General features: G+C 44.0%; 1 long non-coding RNA gene across 2 annotated transcripts in view; it reads left to right on the top strand.

The window, feature by feature from the left end:
• The window catches only part of LOC135421279 (uncharacterized), a 61,564-nt gene that overhangs the window by 29,981 nt on the left and 13,370 nt on the right, over positions 1-18,213 (top strand). The window contains exon 3 of one of the 2 annotated variants that reach the window (XR_010433946.1): positions 5,588-5,708. This is a non-coding gene — a long non-coding RNA (uncharacterized LOC135421279). Of the gene's footprint in view, positions 1-5,587; positions 5,709-15,522; positions 15,672-18,213 lie in introns of those variants that run through there. The other variant, XR_010433945.1, reaches the window with a different exon arrangement.

Raw genomic sequence — 18,213 nt, forward strand, 5'->3', positions numbered from 1 at the left:
CTCTTCCACGTAACAACTGGCAGGGTGAGAGGAAATGGCCTCAAGTTGTGCCAGGGGAGGTTTAGATTGGATATTGGGGAAAATTTCTTCATGGAAAGGGTTGTCAAGTGCTAGAACAGGTTGCCCAGGGAAGTGGTGGAGCTGCCATCCTTGGAGGTGTTCAAAAAACTCGTGACTGTGGCACTTGAGGACATGATTTAGTGGTGAATGTGGTGGTAGTGTTGGACTGATGGCTGCACTTTGTGATCTGAGAGGTGTTTTCCAACCTGAATGATTCCATGATTCTCTCCCTGTGACCAGGAGGCTGGAGGGGTATCTTGGCCCAGGTAAGGCCAGTGCTCCTTAGTTTTAGGACAATTTTGTTTTCAGTGAGGGAGGGGAGAGCATCACCCCTTCTTTCCCTTGCCCTGCCCCGGATGTGTTTGGATGTCTCTGCATCCACACCTGCTCTGAGCGCTGCCTTGTCCTCAGAAAGACCCTCTCACCTTCCCCCAGGGACAGGAAACCTGAGCCCCTGAGCCTGCAGCTCCCCATGGGAAGAACATCCCATTAGCCTGGAATGATAACCTGGCCAGTCAGGTTTCCCTGGGGGTCTCTCACAAGATATGATTTCAAACCCATGATCACCCTCTCAGAGCCTCGGTGTTGAGTGTCTGACCCTCTGGGTGTCCCCACATCCTCAAGGAAAGTTACTCACCACTCTAACCTTTCTTTTCCCTTCTTTCTTATACCCCTGCCCCTCTTTTCCCCTCACAGCTGCTCTGTGTCCAGGTGAATCTCTGCATTCTTGGGCTGAGTTTGTTATTCTTTGTATTCCACGCTTCCAAAACCATGGATTATTGAGGTTGTTAGATATGGTTGCATCACACTTCCCAACTGATTGCTAAGGGTCAATTTTCCATCTTTAAAAACTTCTTCCTGGAGTTTTCCAAGTCCATTTAAATAGAAAACATACAAATAAAACATTGTCAGGTGGAAGTAAAAGAGTTTTTGAGGAAGACAGTTGAGACCCAGCAGTGAGAATGAATCTGGTTTACTTTTCTTTAAATCAAGTGGAGATCAAGACTTGTTTTAGACAAGTCCTTGACTACCCCTAAGAAGCACTGTAGTATCAAAAGGAATCTTTCCAAAGTGCTGTGGTTATTTTGGCTGCTACTCTGACAAGAGGTTGCAGAAAAAAATAAGCTTAAGCTTCATGTTGCTCTTTCAGTTTCCTTAAAATTCTGTTTTCCCTGTGTGATACGGTCATTACTATCTGGGTGAACAAAGCTGTCTTGCAGAAGTGCTTCTGAATATTTGAATCCCAGCTTAATAGATTGAAGCAGCAATTGAACCTTAATTATTCTGTAAAGTATGCAAATGGAATTATATTTATTCTCAAAATATAATAGACCTTTCTGAATTAATTTGTATATATCCCTTTTTCCAGAGGGGGTTGTTTAGCTCCTGTTTACAAGTGTTTGGCTTTTGTTACTGTGGTTTTGCTGTAAGTTCTCCCCCCCTTTTTTTTTCTTTCTCCCATTAGAAAGCCATACTGCAATCTATTTGTTTAAACAATGGTGTTTTCTCTCAATAAATCATCAGATGAGTTATTGGCCTCATAATCTTTACTTAAAAACAAAAATATCCACATGGGTGCACAGCATTTGGCTAATTAATTTCTGATAATTTGCAGTGTTAACAGCCAGCTGCCAGGGGCTCGTGTGAGTGTTAATCTGGGGAAGAAGCCATGGTGAAATGATTGGAGATCTGCTCCTGCTGGTTGCCAGATAAATTCTTCTTATGACAATGTCACTAGGTTAATTAATTCAATTAATGACTCCCAGTGCAATGTTTTTCTTTGTCTTTTTCATTTGCCACAGGCTGCTGAACAGGTACTCCTAGGGATGTATTCTGAAGTTATGTCACAGATAAGGAATAATGTACCATTTTCATGTCTAGTTCTGAAGTGTCTTAATTTTTTTAATGAAGTTAAGTAGCTGCTAATTCCATCAGAAATTAGTTTCTTTTCTGTTTTCTCTGAAGTGTAAGCAATCAAATATCCATCACCTTATTATTTTCAGGTACAGTCATGATTTTAGGCAACTTTAATTTTAGATACTTTTTACTTGCTGTGTAACTTTGCTCTCCAGATGCCATGATCTGAATATTTGCTTTTGCCCTTAAAAAGAGGAACTGCCAAGCCAGATCAGACCTCAGGTGTATCTACCTTATCACCCCAGCTCCAATAATAGAAGCATTCTCTCTTTTGAAGTTCAAAAAGCAGAAAAATTATTTCAGGAAGCTGAATGTTTGTTTGTTTGTTTGTTTGTTTGTTTGTTTTTATCAAGGAAAAAGTGAAAGGAAAAATACTTCCAAAAGGGACACGTGGAAAGAATATGAGACACCCTCTGAGCTTCTCAAGACTCCTCCGTGCTGAATGCCATCTCATTTTCCTGAGCAAAACTAGGAGAGTTTGGAGACAGCAGCCATCACTTTTTAGATGAGCCCACATAAAAAAGGAAGGAAAGCACGGAGCAAACAGCAGAGTGAGGGTGCAAATCAATTTTTGTTCTGGAGTTTCAGCTAAGGAGCAAACCAGGGGCACCATGACACTCATCCCAGTAGTGCTCTCTGTTGGTCTGGTCGTGCACTGCTACTCCTGCCCCTCGCTCTGGGTCAATATTAGACACTGATATTTGCACTGAGGTCACCCCATGAGCCTCTGTATTCACTCTTCTGTGCTTCCCATTCGTAGTTTTATTTTTATTCCTTTTCTTGGCTACAAGGTGAAAACATGCTCAGGTGTGAATTCCAGGTTTGGCAATGAGCTGAAGAAAGCTGTAAATCCAAGTCCCACCTCCACTGAAGTTCTGCCCTGGTAGCTGTTCTGGGATAGCCCCCATTTGGGACGTGGCTAAATCAGATTTAAAATAATTTGAATTATCTGGATGGCTGATTTAAACCTAGTGAAGGCTGTGTCTTGCCCTGGGGCATCACAGCAACCTAATAAACCTGGAGGGACAATGTAGTGAGAAGCAACTTGAGCTGTCACCAGCAGATCCATTCCAGCTGTTAACATTATTCAGAAAGCTGGTGATAGCTGATGCAATAAAGGTGTGCACATGGAAAGGTGCCTCTCCCTGAAGTACCTGAGGGAGCTGCACAATCCATTTGCTCTGCAGAGGAATATCTGCTGGTTTGGACTGTGTTTTCAAAGGCTGTCAGCTGGCTTCACAGCAGCTCTCTCTCCTGTGCCATGTTAGCCTCACTGCAAGGGTGAGCCAAGGGTCTTCATGTGCCACGTTAGCCTCACTGCCTCCTCTTCTCAGGTGAGCCAGGGGTCTTGAAGAGTCTTCACTGCTTGGTCTGCTCTTCCCAAAGCAGATGCACACACTCGACCAGGCTGTGCAGGGAGGGGAGGGAAAGGGGAGGGAAAGGGGGGACTCCCTGGGCTCACTGCTGAGCTCGGTGCAGCCCTGTGCCTTAACAAAGCCTGCCCTGGAGTTTAGGGCATCTTGGACACTTGTTATCTAATGAAAAGACCATTATCCCCCTAAGGGGGGAAATCACCATGTGCTTTTCTTTAAATTCAACCCAAACATATACTTTTCAAATAGGAACACTCTGGTGGTTGGTGTCAGGGCCCTTCAGCACGAGCAGCTGCCCAGGCAAGCCACACTCAAGAACATCCTCTGAGCTGCCATTTCCCTGCAGTAAAAGCTTTCCTTTGTCTCCAGGAGCTGAGGGATAGAAATCAGGACATGTAAATTTGGGCAATGGATCTTAATTATGAGCAGCAGGTGTCTGTGCAAGAGTGCTCAGGTGAGGGGGGGCACTGCAGCTACTGGGACTTGCTTGTTGTGGGTGTACAAAGGGAGGGCTACAAAGCTCCAATTAATTATCCACATTAATGAGCTCAGCGACCCAAGTGAAAGGAGAGTGCCTTGTCTGCTGCTCCAATTTAGCCTTCTCAGCAAACAGTGGTTTAAAAACCAGTTATGCAGCTCAGCCTCTGAAGAGCACCAACAGACAGCAGCAAGGATTAAATTACCATGATAAACCCTGAGAAATCAATTTGTGGGAGTATAGACTATGATGAATCATCCTGTTGGAGAAATTAATTGTCTGGGGAACATTTCTTTGAGATGTCTTGACCAGAGGAGCATCTTCTCAGTGTGTTGGTAAATGTGACCATCTTTGGGGACACAACACTGTTTACCTTTTACTGATTTAAAAATAGGTAATTATTATGATTATCTTTTTGTCAGCACACCACTAATCACACTGAAAGTGTTAAGGGGGGCATAATTCATGCCTGGTGTAACTTGTAGATTCCTGTTGGACTGTAGTGTCTCTGCCTTGTGTCTGGATAGGCACAGGTAAGGGAAGACAGACAGGGATGGTCTAGACTAGGTGGAGTTCACACTTTGTTCAGTCTGACCTCTAATCTGAGTGGATAATTCAGTTTCTATGCCAATTCAACCATGACTTTTCTCCCAAGGTGCAAATATTGCCCCATTTATTGAAAAATTAAGCATTATTATTCCTTTTTGCTGAAGTTACCAGTCTGCTTTGCAGGCAAATGCATAAAGGTGAAGTTATACACTGTGGCCTGAGCTGATTTAAGGTCTTGCTGCTGTGTGAAAGAGTGAGTCTCTGTCCCTGGTTGTGTGACGCTGCCCTTGTCCTGGCTGTGACATACACCAGGCTCTGTACTGAGTCAATTCAACTTGCTGAGCAGCAGAAAACTAACCCAGAAAAGTAACAGGTGGTTCAGATCTTCCTTCTTCATCCCTTGGTGTTAGACCATCCCTTTTTTCCCCAACAGAGACATCATAATTCTCTTTTAAGTAAGGCAGTTTCAGTAGTAACAGACAGGAGCCCCTCACGTGGGCAGTTGGGAACAGTGTCACCTGAACAATATACTTTAATCAAGTGTGATATTTTTTTCCCTTCATGATGGGTTGAGACCTTGGGGCTTTCCTGGCATAGCCCAGTTTTGTTTTTATACAACTCTTGGATTCGAGCAGATTGGTGTTTGCAGCCCTTCAGTCAGTCATCTTCACAACCTTTTTTGGTGTTGTTGTTTTCCTTTTTATATCCCCTCCAACTGTGGCAATATCTAAGCAGACACATGGGCCCTGATTATGCATTGTCCTACACCTCGTGTGGCCGCTGTGGCTGGTGCAAAGTGGGTGTTAAACAGCACCATTCTCATGTGGCAGTGTTTTACACCCCCTGGGTAAATGATTACACGAAGGTTCAGAGGAATAAACTCTCAGCCTCAATACCCCAGGGTGCAGTCGTGCCACAAATCCGGGGCACTGCAGGTTGAAGGAACCAAAACCTCTCCCCTGGCAAACAAAATCAAACCCAAAAGAAACAAAATCTCTGACAACTGTCCCCATGTGGAGGGAAGGCATTTGGCCAGCTTACAGCAGGATAACTTACTGGGTGACCTCACATGGGAAACAGTATATAGAGACAAATAATCATTAAACAAAGCAAAGCAATAGTCTCTGATTTATTTTTCTGTAGAAAATTTGTGGATATGGGTGCAAGTTTAAAATTGTAATGTCCTATCCCTCTGTAAATCTTTCCACAGCCAGGAATATCTCTGAGTAAGAACTGAAGCATCTCTGCTTGTTGGGAGGAAATGCTGTTACACAATGCACGACAAACCAGCCAAGCCACTTTAAACAGGATAAATGAACGAAGGCTTCAAGGTAGGATCAGCTGTTTATTTACATCCATTGTCTCCTTGTTTCCCACACAAATATATTCTGTGTTTAAAATTTATAAAGCTGGGCAAGCCCTTCTCACGCTGTTCTCAGTAAAATATTGCTCACTGCATCTCTCTGAGGGGCTGCTGACAAATAGGCTCTTGTTGTCTAACTTTCTCTCTGCTGAGGTTAATGATTAAGTGGTTCAGAAGGTTAATTCCTGGAGATAGTGTTGTCTTTGGCTTGAACAGATGTTGGTAGTGCTTTAATGTGGTTATCAAACTCTGCTGCCCTTCATTCTTTGCTCTGTGCAGTCCTGGGTATTGTTCCCCAGTGCATTCCAGGCCCCCTCTATGGAGATCCAGCAGAGCTGAACATACCATTGCATTAGGCTGCCTTTCCCGAGGTCACGCTGGATAATGCCAATATCCAGCACATAAACCGATAACAACAGTCCTGATCTTTAAAAGATCTGTAAATATTTGTATATGCATAAAGATACAGGATACCTGTTGAGGCTCTGTACAGCCACTCACATCTCTCCAAAGCCCCTACAGAGCAGAGCATCACCCCATAAAGCCGCCCCTCCTCCCCTCAGCACCTCATATCTTGCTGCATGATATGACTCTCGAGGGTGCCTGAAGTTTTCTGGGGTGTGATCAGCACCTTTAACAGCCCGTTAAAGCCCCGGGGGCTGGGCCAATATCTGCAGCGCCTGAAGCTGCGTCATAAAGGAGCTGCTGGATCCCAGTCCTTTATTCCTTCATTCCCACATCCCCTGCGTCACCACCATCCATCAGCATCTTGCTTTAGGTGGTGGAGAGAGCAGTGTCAGGGGTGTATTTACCAGGCAGCCTTGCAAACACCTCCTGCCCTCTCCCTGCACACTGCTCCAGACCTGCTGGCAGGAAACCTGCCGCAGTTAAAAGCATCTGACCTCACTCTGTCTGGACACGAGGATATAATTTTAATTATTGCGTTGATTTTCTTATGGTGCCTTTTTCTAGCTCACAAACTGCACCCAGTTCCAGTACAGTATAAAGCACTGAGGTTTAATTTGGGGAAGAATCACTGTTAGTTTGAAGGAGTCAGCTGGCCTAAGAAATCAGGGCGTTTCCCAAGAACCTTGTGCTTCTATAATATGGAGATTTAAAAAAAAAAAAAGAGTCACAGCTGAAAAGAGGAGCTGGATCCTGTGACCAAAATACGTATTGGTATTTTAAACAGTAGTATGCGAAAAAGAATACAAAGTTTATAATTTCTATAAGCAATCCTTGAAAGAGGTAATTTTAAGCCTGTCTCATACTGGGATTCCTTTTGTTTGAATGTCAATACTGCCAATGCCTTAAGTGAAGCATCATCTTGGACTTTCCCTGTTTGTTATTATTTGTGAAACGGAGAGGAATTGTGGCTTTTTTTGTTTGTTTTTTGTTTGTTTGTTTGTTTGTTTTTATTACAAGTTGAGATGAAACTTGAAGCTGATGATACCTGTGTCCCTACCCAGCCATGCTGTGTGAGAAGCTTTGCCCCTGTGATGTTTTGCACTCCTAACTCACCAGTGCTGGGTGGCTGGGTGGTTTTTAGGATCTCTGGTGCACTCTGTAGTTTTAAACCTGCTGGAAAACATTGTTGTCGTTGCATATGATCACAAGCAAAGTCTTGTGGCCACAACCTTTACCACAAACACAATACCTGGTTTAACTGGTCCTCATCCTGCCAAATTTCAAACATACCTGTGCCCAGAGGCTGTTCTGGGTAAGGCAGCTCTTTAGTGCTTCAGCTTTCAGCTGTGCCATGGGGCAGAGAGGAGTTAGAACTCCCAGGGTCAGAAAAAGAGAAAGAATGAATTATCACAGTAATGAAGGTGCTTCTGTAGGGGCAGAGGGTGAGGTCCCTATGCCCCAGGACTCTTCACATGCAGTGAATTTGTTTTTGTGTCAGACTGCCTTTTCGCTGAAGCTTTTAGCTTTCCTCTCTCTTATTTTACCCGTAGGTGTCTCTTTAAAGAGCAATTTGTACCCCAATTCAGTTGTAATCTGCAGGAAGGTCTTTTAATCTCTTTGTAAAAAAGCTCTTTATTTTTTTTTTTTTTCATTGTACTGGATTTAGTTTGGATCTCACTTTGTAGAGAGCCAAGCACAGTTCTACCTGCTGAGGTTGCAGTGCTGTCCTGTGTGGCCCTGTCAGTCCAGCAAGCAGCCCTCCCCAGCTGGGCCCTGGGCTCCTTTGCCTTTTTTTGTGCAGCTGCATCACTCCAGTTAATTTTTGTTGGCCTGTCATTGATTAGAAACTCCCTCCCACCTGTCCTTCCCTTTCTCTCTTCCAGCTGATGGATCTGCCCTCTCTGCTTTTGCTCCTTCCTTATGACTTGCTCACCATATTTGCTCTTGATGCTACCAAAGACAAAACTCCAGTTTAAAGGCCTGGTGTGTTGAGGGTTGGTAGGAATTCACACCTCTGAGGAGTTTCCAGTCTTAGGCATAAGCCTTCTCTTTTCCAGGCTGAACAATCCCAATTCTCTCAGCCTTCCCTTGTACAAGGGGTGCTCCATCCCTCCAATCAAATTTGGTGGCCTCCTCTGGACTCGTTTACGCTTGATCTGAGATAAAAATTCTGGCGATTTTATAAATCTCTGGAGGGACAGCGCCCCAAATATTTCTGTAGAGAGCCGCAGGTGCGGAAAGGTGGGATATGGGGGGATGGCAGCGGCACGGCGGGGATGGAGGGGAAGGAGGGGATGGAGGGGATGGAGGGGAAGGAGGGGATGGAGGGGAAGGAGGGGATGGAGGGGATGGAAGGGATGGATGGAGGGGAAGGAACGGCGGGAGCGGGTCCCGGGCCCTGCTCTGCAATACCGCGTGTGGACACCAGAGGGCGCAGCGGGGCCCGACGAGGGAGGCGCAAGGGGATGGAAAACCGGGAAAAAACCAGGGAAAACCAGCTTTTACGTACTTGATACAACTCCTGACGCCTAGAGAGAAACGCAGTTAACCAGACAGAGCTGTCTGCAGCGCGATAAACACACCGGCTGTGTTTCTAACTCACAGAAAAACGCTGTGCTCCGGAGCGCGGTCCCCTCCAAACCATCCCTGCGTGTTTCCACGCTGTCAATGGGAATGTGTCGGAAATTATTCCGACACTGTCCAACGGGTGTTCTGAGCGTAAGCAGGAATATGCCACACTGAATGGATTTTAATTTCCCTGGGGCTGTATTTTTTTCCTGGCGAGCTGTTGTGCTCTTCTCCGTGGCCGTTGCGCCAGGATATTAATTAACATCGCTGGATCTCTGCATTTAACGGCAGAGACTCCGGAGGATGGGAACGGTTTGATTTGCATGTGTATGAGTTTCAAATCGCTAGCGGCATTCCTGTGATGTATCTGTTGTACTCGGTGTTTGCAAGCTCTGAAGGCAGATTTAGGCTGTGATAAGCGTGGCTCTCTCTCTCTGGGTGTGCCTGTCCCCCCATCCCTCAGGAAGCTCTGCAGAGACTCACTGGTGACTCTCGCAGAGAAGATTCTCGCAGAGAAGCCACCCTTGGCCCTGCTGCTGTTTTCCCCCTCTTCTCTGGCTGCGGTACTTGTAAAACCCATCATGAGCTGAGACTGGCTGAGAAGTAGCCCAGCAAAGATAAGGAAATGACCCTCTTTCAGCTGGAGCAATTCCCCAGCTTGGTTCATCACAGCACTGCACAGATACCAGTGCTGTCATAGGAGATGGAGAGGGGGCTGAGGCTCTTTGGTCTGGTTTAAATTCACAGCCAGCCCTGGGCCAAGTGCCTTTTGCCAAGTTGGTGCCAAGGAAAGCTTCTTCTGAATTAGAATTTATGCTAAGAAAAAATTATCATCATCCCTAGAAATATAATAGTCCATGTTCAGCAGTTTTCCACAGTGGGGAAGAAATACAGTTTAGAAAGAACTATTTTTGTTTTGAAATCTTCCAAAGGAAGTTGAGCCCAAACCTGCACCTCACAGGGCTGGGGGATGTGACTGCTTAGCCAGAGCTGCAGGGCTGAGGCCACCCCTCTCACCACAGAAACCTGGAAAACCTGGGAGGGGGGTTAATTAACCATCTAGCACAGAGGAATGATCTTGGTGCTGGGGGAAAAAAGCTACTAAAAAAAGGGAGCTGGTCAAGAGGAATTAGGGAATTAGGCTGTCAGTGGAGCAGAGCAGGCAGGTCAGCAGTTGAAAAGCACTGAAGTGCAAGGAGGAAAATGTTTCCTTGAGGTCCTTGTGAAGAGGCTTGGAGTTTGGTGGAGGTGTTCCAGGAGGTGGGACACAGCACTGATGTTCCCCTGGGTGCCAGAGATGACAGGAAGCAGTGACAAGGAGTTAAGGGTTTGCCACAGGTGAATCATGGAACAGTTTGGGTTGGAAGGGACCTTAAAGATCATCTCATCCAACCCCCTGCCCCTTCCACTAGACCACAATGAAGAAATTCAAGTCATGTTCTTAAAGAATTGTACAAAACTCAGTGAAAAGTAAAAAAGTGAATTAAAATGAAGTAATTTGGTGGAGTTGTAGAATGAAGAAAAAATTTCTCTTTAGTTGAAGTGCTATAATGGAGTGGAAAGTCTGGAAGATTTTTTTTCATGGCTATCAAGGCGTGAGAAAAAACCCAGATTCCTTAGTTTCCTTGTTTGCAGGTGTGAATTTTCAACCAGGACTGTGGGGTATAAAGATTTAGTTAAGATTAAAACCCAACTAAACACTCACTGGCATCATCAGGTCCCTTTGGAAAGTCCACAGTTCCTGGGTGTGGGTATTTTTGCACTTTGAAACAATGGAAGTTCACAACAGAAATGTTCAATTAACTGTTAAACACCCTCATCAATTCAGGGATCATTTCCAAATCTGATGGATGAGTTCAAAATCTTCAATTCATTCTAACCATCAGGCGGAAAAACAGTTGAACTCCGGAGGAGAAAAGAGCAGATAAATGCTGGAATGAACTTGCATATCTTTAAGAGGTGCAGTGCACTGCAGACAGTGAGTTATGGACATGAAAACTTCCCAAGTGTGCACTGTAAGCAGAATAATAATGGGCAATGTCTTAAGCTAAGGGCTTTCTTTCTCTGACTTCATTCTGATCCAAGTTTAAAAGGCATGGCGTTTGTTTTTGTGTACACATGGAGAGAGTCTCATACCATGCACAATTAAATTATTTCCCATGACAGTAAAAACAAAACAAAAAAAAAAAAAGGAAAATACCATTAAAACCAAGAAGCTAAAAAGCATGCAAATATTCAATTGAAGAGGAAAAGCTGAAAGAGGACTTCAAGAATTCTTGGCTAAGTGAGCAATTTTTAGAACCCTCAAAAATAACGACATTTTTAAGTTAGTTTATTTGGATAATTAGGATATATTTTGGATTTTTAATCAGTTCTGTTTCTCACAGATGAATCCAATGGATTCGTGCTGTAGAAACTTCTAAGAGAGTTTTGAATTAATGCAACTTGTAATCCACTGAAAAGTGAATAGAAACAAATATGCAATTTCCTGCTTTATAATGGTATGATTCTGTTTTGTGTCAGCAGTGCTCTTAAATTCACAGATTCTGTATTTTATTAAAAATAGGTTATGTAACATGAAAAACCATTGTGGAGAATACTTTTCTGAATCCCGTCACAGTTTCCTGTACTTCTGCATTATGTATGAACAGACTCAATTATATTTCCACTAAATTTTTAGACTCTGCCTCTGTTGGCTTCCATTCAGAACTGCATTTTGAAGATGATGAGCTATGAATTAAAAAAAAGGCAAAACAAAACAAAAAAAACCAAACCAGCAGTAGGTGCACTGATAGCAATGGAACAGGTTTATTGCCTGTTAATATCCATCCTGTTACTTTTCAGAATATCCCGTTTCCATAACTGAACTGTGTCCATTGTTATGGAGTGATGTGACATGGCATAAGTGAGCTATTCAAGGCAGAAAAGAGGTCAATATGTGAGCTTAAACAACAATTTTAGTAGCAATAATTTTAATGTGATAATGTCTCTGAGCTGCTGAATGGATTCCCATGAAGACAGTGTTCATACCCTGCTTAGGGTTGTATAAAAAAGGCCAGGAAGTATCAAGTGACATATCCAGGTTTATTCAGGGAGTCGGTGAAGGAATTAGGAACTGAGCCTAAATTTAGTGAGTCTCAGGGTGCAGCTCCCAGATGCATCAGAGCTGCTAAAGCTGTAGGTGCTGCTGAAAAAGGAGATTTCCTTTCCCCTCCCTCACTCCCTTCTGCCAACACTGGTGCTTCTTGACCATTCACTGAGCCAGCTCAGGGGGGTCCAACGAGCCAAAAACCCAACTCACCCCAACTCCCAGGAGTGGGGAAAAGGAGAAGACCACAGGCTTCTCCTCATTTTCTCTTGCTGTGTCTGAGTTACTGCAAAGATCTGACAATGTTGGGTGAGTCTGTACCAGCACCACAATCCCAGGGCAGCAGAGGTTTGAGCACTGGAAAGGGATCCTGCCCTGCTTCCCACCACCACTCTCTCCTTGTTCTGCTCTGTCAGGGCCAGCTGCTTGGATTTCATCCCCAAATCCGTGTAACATATCAACAGGGAAAATGCAGGGAACTGAATTCCTCCCTACCAGCCAGGTACTGGGAAAGGAATAAGTTGCTGGTGCGTGGAAGTAACTGAAGTTGGCAGAAAATGGCATTTGTGGTATGCATCACTTCCTATCACTTGCCAACCCTGTAAAACAGCAAACTTCACTAGTTGACCCAAATGTAACTGCTAAAAATAAACAGATCAGCAACACTTTGCTTGGTTTTTACAGAATAAAAGGTTTCTGTTATTTTCAGAGCCTGATTTTTCCATTTCCCTTGATACCCTGACCTTTCTTCACTGGCCTGCTTATTAGTAACACTTACTTTTTGGGAGATTGTAACATTGCTGAAAGCACAGAAAATACAATTCCTCTGGCCATTAATCCTTGTCTTGATGCTACCTCCACAGCACAATGCCTCTCTCTTTTACTCCTGGCTTTTTTTTCTTTCTCTTTTTCTTTCTCTTTTTTATCCCCTGTGTTTACCCCAGTGTAGCCACTCCACGAGGTAATTCCTTTTGTGACAAGCTTGCTGCAAACTATCTCCTATTTACACTGGCTGCAATTTTCAATTAAAGACAAGAACTTAACTTTAGTGGAGGGTCCTATAGAAGCCTCTGAGTCCGGCATTTGGGACTTAGATTTGCTTTCCCAGCTTGAGACTTTGAAGTTGGGAAGCTGGAGAGAGTGTCTGGATGAGGTGGTAAAGTGTCTTTCATATAACAGCTTTAAAGCAGAAAACATGTTAACCCCAGGGCTGGGAGGCCAGGGAAAAACAAAAGGTAAGAAAACAAATTTCATGCAGAAATGATGTGCAGGCCTGGTACCCAGAAACATGGTGTAAGGAAAACAAGCTGCTGAATTACCCTCTGTACAGTATAATAATGTCAGCAGCATGAAAACTGGGCTTCTTTTAAAGAATATCTCTGAGGTGTCCAGTCTAAACCAATTAGGCTTTAAGCAGAAGACTGTGAAATGCCACTTAACATGCTGGTTTTAAGCTTATAAAAACCAACTGCAGGGAGAAGGAACTGTAAGCTTTTTGTTTGCTAAGCAAGCAGGACACACGAGAAATTATCGTCAGACAATGAGAAGAATTTCAGTGGATAAAATTCCCCTTACAGTTTCTCCTTTAACTCTGCCTATATTTGAATAGTTTAGCAGGCTGCAAATCAATTTTTTATTTAAAAGGTGGCTCGTGCCATTTATTTTGTCTGTACCTATCATAAAAAATCAGTGGAGGTTTTCTGGCTATGTGAAGTAGTGTATATATAAATATATAGGGGGAGTGTGTGTGTGTGTCTTTTAGTGGACAGGAAACAACCCTGACTATTTTTGATCCCGTCAGCCCCCTTGGTACAGATATGCACAGCCAAAGAACACCTATATCTAAACCAAACTTTTTTCTATTATCTGTCAGCTAATCAAACTTTAAACCCCTTACATGTTGTCTGCTAATAAGAATTAAATCATGTAACAACCAGTGGATAAACATATCAGCTGGGCACAAACGCAATGCTTTGTTTAACAATTTTTATCATTATTTTGAAGCACCCAGGAAGAACAGGGGTCTGAAAAGTTTTAAATTTGAATTAGCTTAACTACTTCTGACAAGTTTACACATGAGAGACATCGAGACTGTGTGTACCCCTTGCTAGTTTGAGTTTTGTCCTGGCTTTCTGTTTGAAAGATTCCAGCCAAAGTTAAATCAAACCCACCCTTTGCTGATTTCCAACATTAGACATGTCCCCAGCTTTTTTTTTTTTTTTAACCTTGCTTTCAGACTGACTTTCTCCCAATTGAAATTCAGCCCCTGAATGGTTGGTTTTTTCCTTGCTTCTAAACGTTGATAAAAAAGGGTTTTCTTCACTCCCTCAATTTGATGTGACAGGGCCCTGACATGAATAATGGACGTATTTCTTTCACAGGCAAATCAACTTAATTTAGCATGCTTTTATACTTTCAATAGCAAAGCCACAAGCCTGTAAATTCCATGAGATCCTTTAGGTTTGCAGAAATCTTTAGAATTAGCAGAAAATGTATAAAGTAAACAGCACTTATTTTGTCAAAATACTTGAATAACTTTTATACAGGAGTTAAAGATGAATATATCACTGCCTAATCAGATTGTGATTTACATGCAGTTGAGGATGGGCTGCCCAGGCTCAGCCTGCCCTTTTGCTGAGGGAGAAAAGAGGGGCAGGAGGAGTAAATCACCACAAACATTAAATAGAATTAAAATCCCGAACTCTCTTCTGAAGGTGAAGGAGGAAAGTGGAACTTGAAGAAGATGTTTATGCAACAGAGGCTATGCCAGGAGAACCCCATTCTATGCCCATCTCCTTGGACAATTGCAACTGGAGTATTTGCTGCTTTGCACAGGGTCCTGCTGCCCAAGAAAAGAGGAGAGAAAAAGGAGTATTATTTACTATCCACACAGGAGGATGAGTGAGCAAAACACTCCACCAGCTTTAGAAAATAACCTGTGTGTGTGCAGCCACGTGCACTGACAGGTGTTGTTTTAGGGAGGTCAAACCTGGGGCCCTGTGTAGCTGTGATTGTCATTGTTTTATGTGCAGCAGCTCCATCTCTGCCTACATAGATGCTGCAAAAGGTGTGTTAAAGTGTTGCTGTGAGATTTGCTTTATGTGGAACAAGCAGCATAACTCCTCTTCAAAGCTTCAGGGAGCAACTTGGGGTTCCTCCTTGACTGTGTGGTTTCAGGATGTACCAGAACTGACTGGTACCTCCCTTTTGACCTGCTATAAATCTTATGTGAAGCCAACAAATGCAAGGGTGAGCTCTGCTCTGTTCCCTCACAGAAATCCAAGGAGTGGAAATGAGGGTAACTTTCTCAGCTTACCCTTTTCACCATCAGGACTCATCTCCCAGCACTGCGTGCCGGTAGAAAGCAGCCTGGTAACACTATCAAAGGAAAATAGAGGTTAATTCTATTGTCATTACTTATTATTGTAACATCAAGCAGCTGTACCAGCTCATTCATTGAAATATCCTGATAGTGTTGATAGTGTATCAGTAAATGGGTTAGTTCGAGGGGTACAAACCCCATTGCTAAAAATCATTCCGTTTGCTTAACAGAACGTCCAAAAAACCTCCTTCCCTTTCTTCGTAGTACTGCATAAATAAAATAGGAGCCAGTTTAAAAAAAGGATCTTCTCAAATGAAATGCTACTTGACTCTAAGCCATCAGAGTGGGTAAGAAAAAACCAGCCCATCCAGATGCTGTGCTGCATTCAGCCTCGCTTGGCTGGACACAACCGAGTTCCGTGGCTAACGGGATCCCACATACCTCCAGGTCTGCCTGTAATAAGTAGTTAATCAGCCAATTAGGGGAACCAACAATTACAAATTGGGAAGAAGAGAAAAAGGAAAGAAGAAGGGGAATGAGTCAAGGTAGGCTGCAATCCCTTTAAAAAGGTTTCTAACATTAACTCCTAAAGAATTACGTTCCACCGTACCTTGACTGATTTGTTTTCCCCCTTGCTCCCCCTTTCCCTTTTCCTACTCATTGGGTCAGTTAATTGGCTGATTAACTAGCAATTACCTCTGGGACCAGCTCTATATAGGGTCTCTTTTAACCTAGAATTTTATTGACAAAGGCACCAGAGCAAATTCATCCCTGGTGTAAGCTTGTTGGAGTGAATGGGCTGACACCCTGGACAAAGTTGATCCATTGTATCACAGGCACTGTGTTTTTAAAGCATTTGATTAACTCAGGACTTTTAAAATTACATTCCCTTTCTGCAAAATCTGTTCATTTTGGGTAGGAGAGGGAACAAGAGCTCGTGAGGGAAGTGGTTCAGACGGCCCATGTCTGGAGCAGGGACATCCTCCAGCCCCTGGCTCTGTGCAGTGGTGGAACAGCTGAACAGGGGGACACCTCCCCTCTCTCTCTCAGGCTGGCACTGCTGCAGGCTTGCTGGCATGGACTTTTCCCTTAGCATGTGCACAGTGATTAATTGGCAGCCCCAGAGGGTAGGGGAGCTGTCTCCCCTCTGGCCCTGCAGCCTGGTGTGCAGAGCTGGCTGTCCCAGCGAGGGGCCAGAGCACCTGACAGCAGCTGGGGGCTCAGGGTAGTGCAGCTCAGCTGTACCTGGTCCCTTTCCAGTCCCTCTTTGAGCCATCTTTTATATCACTTTCCTTCTCCTTGTTCCTGGCACTTCTGCTGGCTTCCTGCAGCCCTTTGAAGGGCATTTTGTGCTGTGGGAATCAAACCCAAGGCATTTACTGAAGTGCTCTGAGAACCATAAAGCTTAAATGGGACACTGCAAATAGAAATCCCTCGCTCTTGCCTGTGTGTTCTGGAGGGTGCTGCTTTCTTGGGCTGCTCTGCTGGGGAAGGGAATGCTGGAGGGGTGGACCTTGCACATGGTTACCAGGCAGTAGGGAAAGCACGATAGAGGAGTGGATGGAGATCCTGTTTTGGGAGGACTCAGACCAAAGAGCCAACTCTGAACATCGGAGCCAAAAGGCAGAGGATCAGATTATTGAGGGATCTGGCAAATTCCCTAGAACACTGGGGCCTGGCAGGAACACATCCCTCCCTGCATGAAAGGGGCTCTGTGTTTTAGTTTCAAACAGTGCATGGGTTAAAGATAGGCAAGCCTGGGAAGAAAACAGCTTAGACACAAGGAATACAGGCTATCTGTGGGGAGGGGAATGGAAGAAAGAATGTTTTTTACCCATGGTATGTGAGGACATAAAATCCTGCTGCTGGCTGCTATTTTCTAGGCAGGCAGATGGGACAGCAAGAGTTTTAGCAGCAGATCTGTGCCTGCCATCCTGTCTGTGGTGCTGCAGATGCTGCAGGGAACAGAGCCATTGGGGCAAAGTAGTTTTGCAAATTTAGAGACAAAAGACAAAGATGTAAGTCATAAAAATGACAGTGGGTACTTTATAGAGGTGGAGGGACAGAGGTGGGACATACAAGTGCATCCTGCCCTCCTGCAGCTGGGCAGCTGGCCACAACCAGGGTGCAGTGGGGGCATCTCCTGCAGCCAGCTCTGCCAGCTGGAAATGTCACTGTTTCTACCTGGAGGTCACCTCTCCATGGGTGCTCACTCTCCATCCTGTGGTGAGGGCATAATGTGAAGATTTTCTCACTACAGACAAGATTTTCCTGGCTAATCCAAGCTATTTTGTTAAAAGTGTTTATGATGCAGGTCCCTAAATAATGCTGGCATTTTTGAAAAAGCCTAGTCCTTTCTCTTTCAAACTTCTGCACTGTAGTGCACTTGAAATGAAGGGAGATCTGGGCTGAAAAGAGTGAAAAAAAAGAGGGGAGAATAATTTTTTTTTTTTCATAATGAAAACATGCTATCTGGTTCAGGGAGTAGCTGAAAAAATCAGTGGGAGAAAAGTCTTATCATAATTGGTCTCCTTGCAAAAGACACTTGCTTTGCTGAAAAAACTCTGTTATACTCACAGTGATAAGAAACTTGTAACAGGATTCCCAGGATCTGAGGGATGTGGTTATCAGAGGGAGAGACTAACTTTGTGTATTGTTGAAGTAAGTTCAACCCCACAAGGTTTTTTTGAGTCTGAGAAAACACCTGATACTCAGTTTACATGCAAACCAGAGAATAATGCATTTGCATATCAAAAAAGTGATGAAACAAGTTCCTCAGATCCAGGCAAAGTCAGCACAGACCTGTCACTTTGATGGTCCCAGCTCTGGATTTCCCTGGAACACAGCTCATCCTAAAGCCAGCCATCTGTCAGTGTTGGGGAGGGATTTAGTGCAGAACTCAGCCAGAAACCATGTGGACTACTAAAAAAAACCACTCCTGCTTCTCATGCTAAAGGGTTTGGAAGCCTTGGATCAAAGACTGATATCCCTCAGATGCCAAGATTATTGTGTATGGTGTATGGGCTGTGTGGAGACAGGAGGCCAGAGAAAATAATCTTTATAATAATTTTTAAGCAATTTAAAGCA

Source organism: Pseudopipra pipra, chromosome 13 (genome assembly GCF_036250125.1).
Source record: "Pseudopipra pipra isolate bDixPip1 chromosome 13, bDixPip1.hap1, whole genome shotgun sequence".
Taxonomy (NCBI): domain Eukaryota; kingdom Metazoa; phylum Chordata; class Aves; order Passeriformes; family Pipridae; genus Pseudopipra; species Pseudopipra pipra.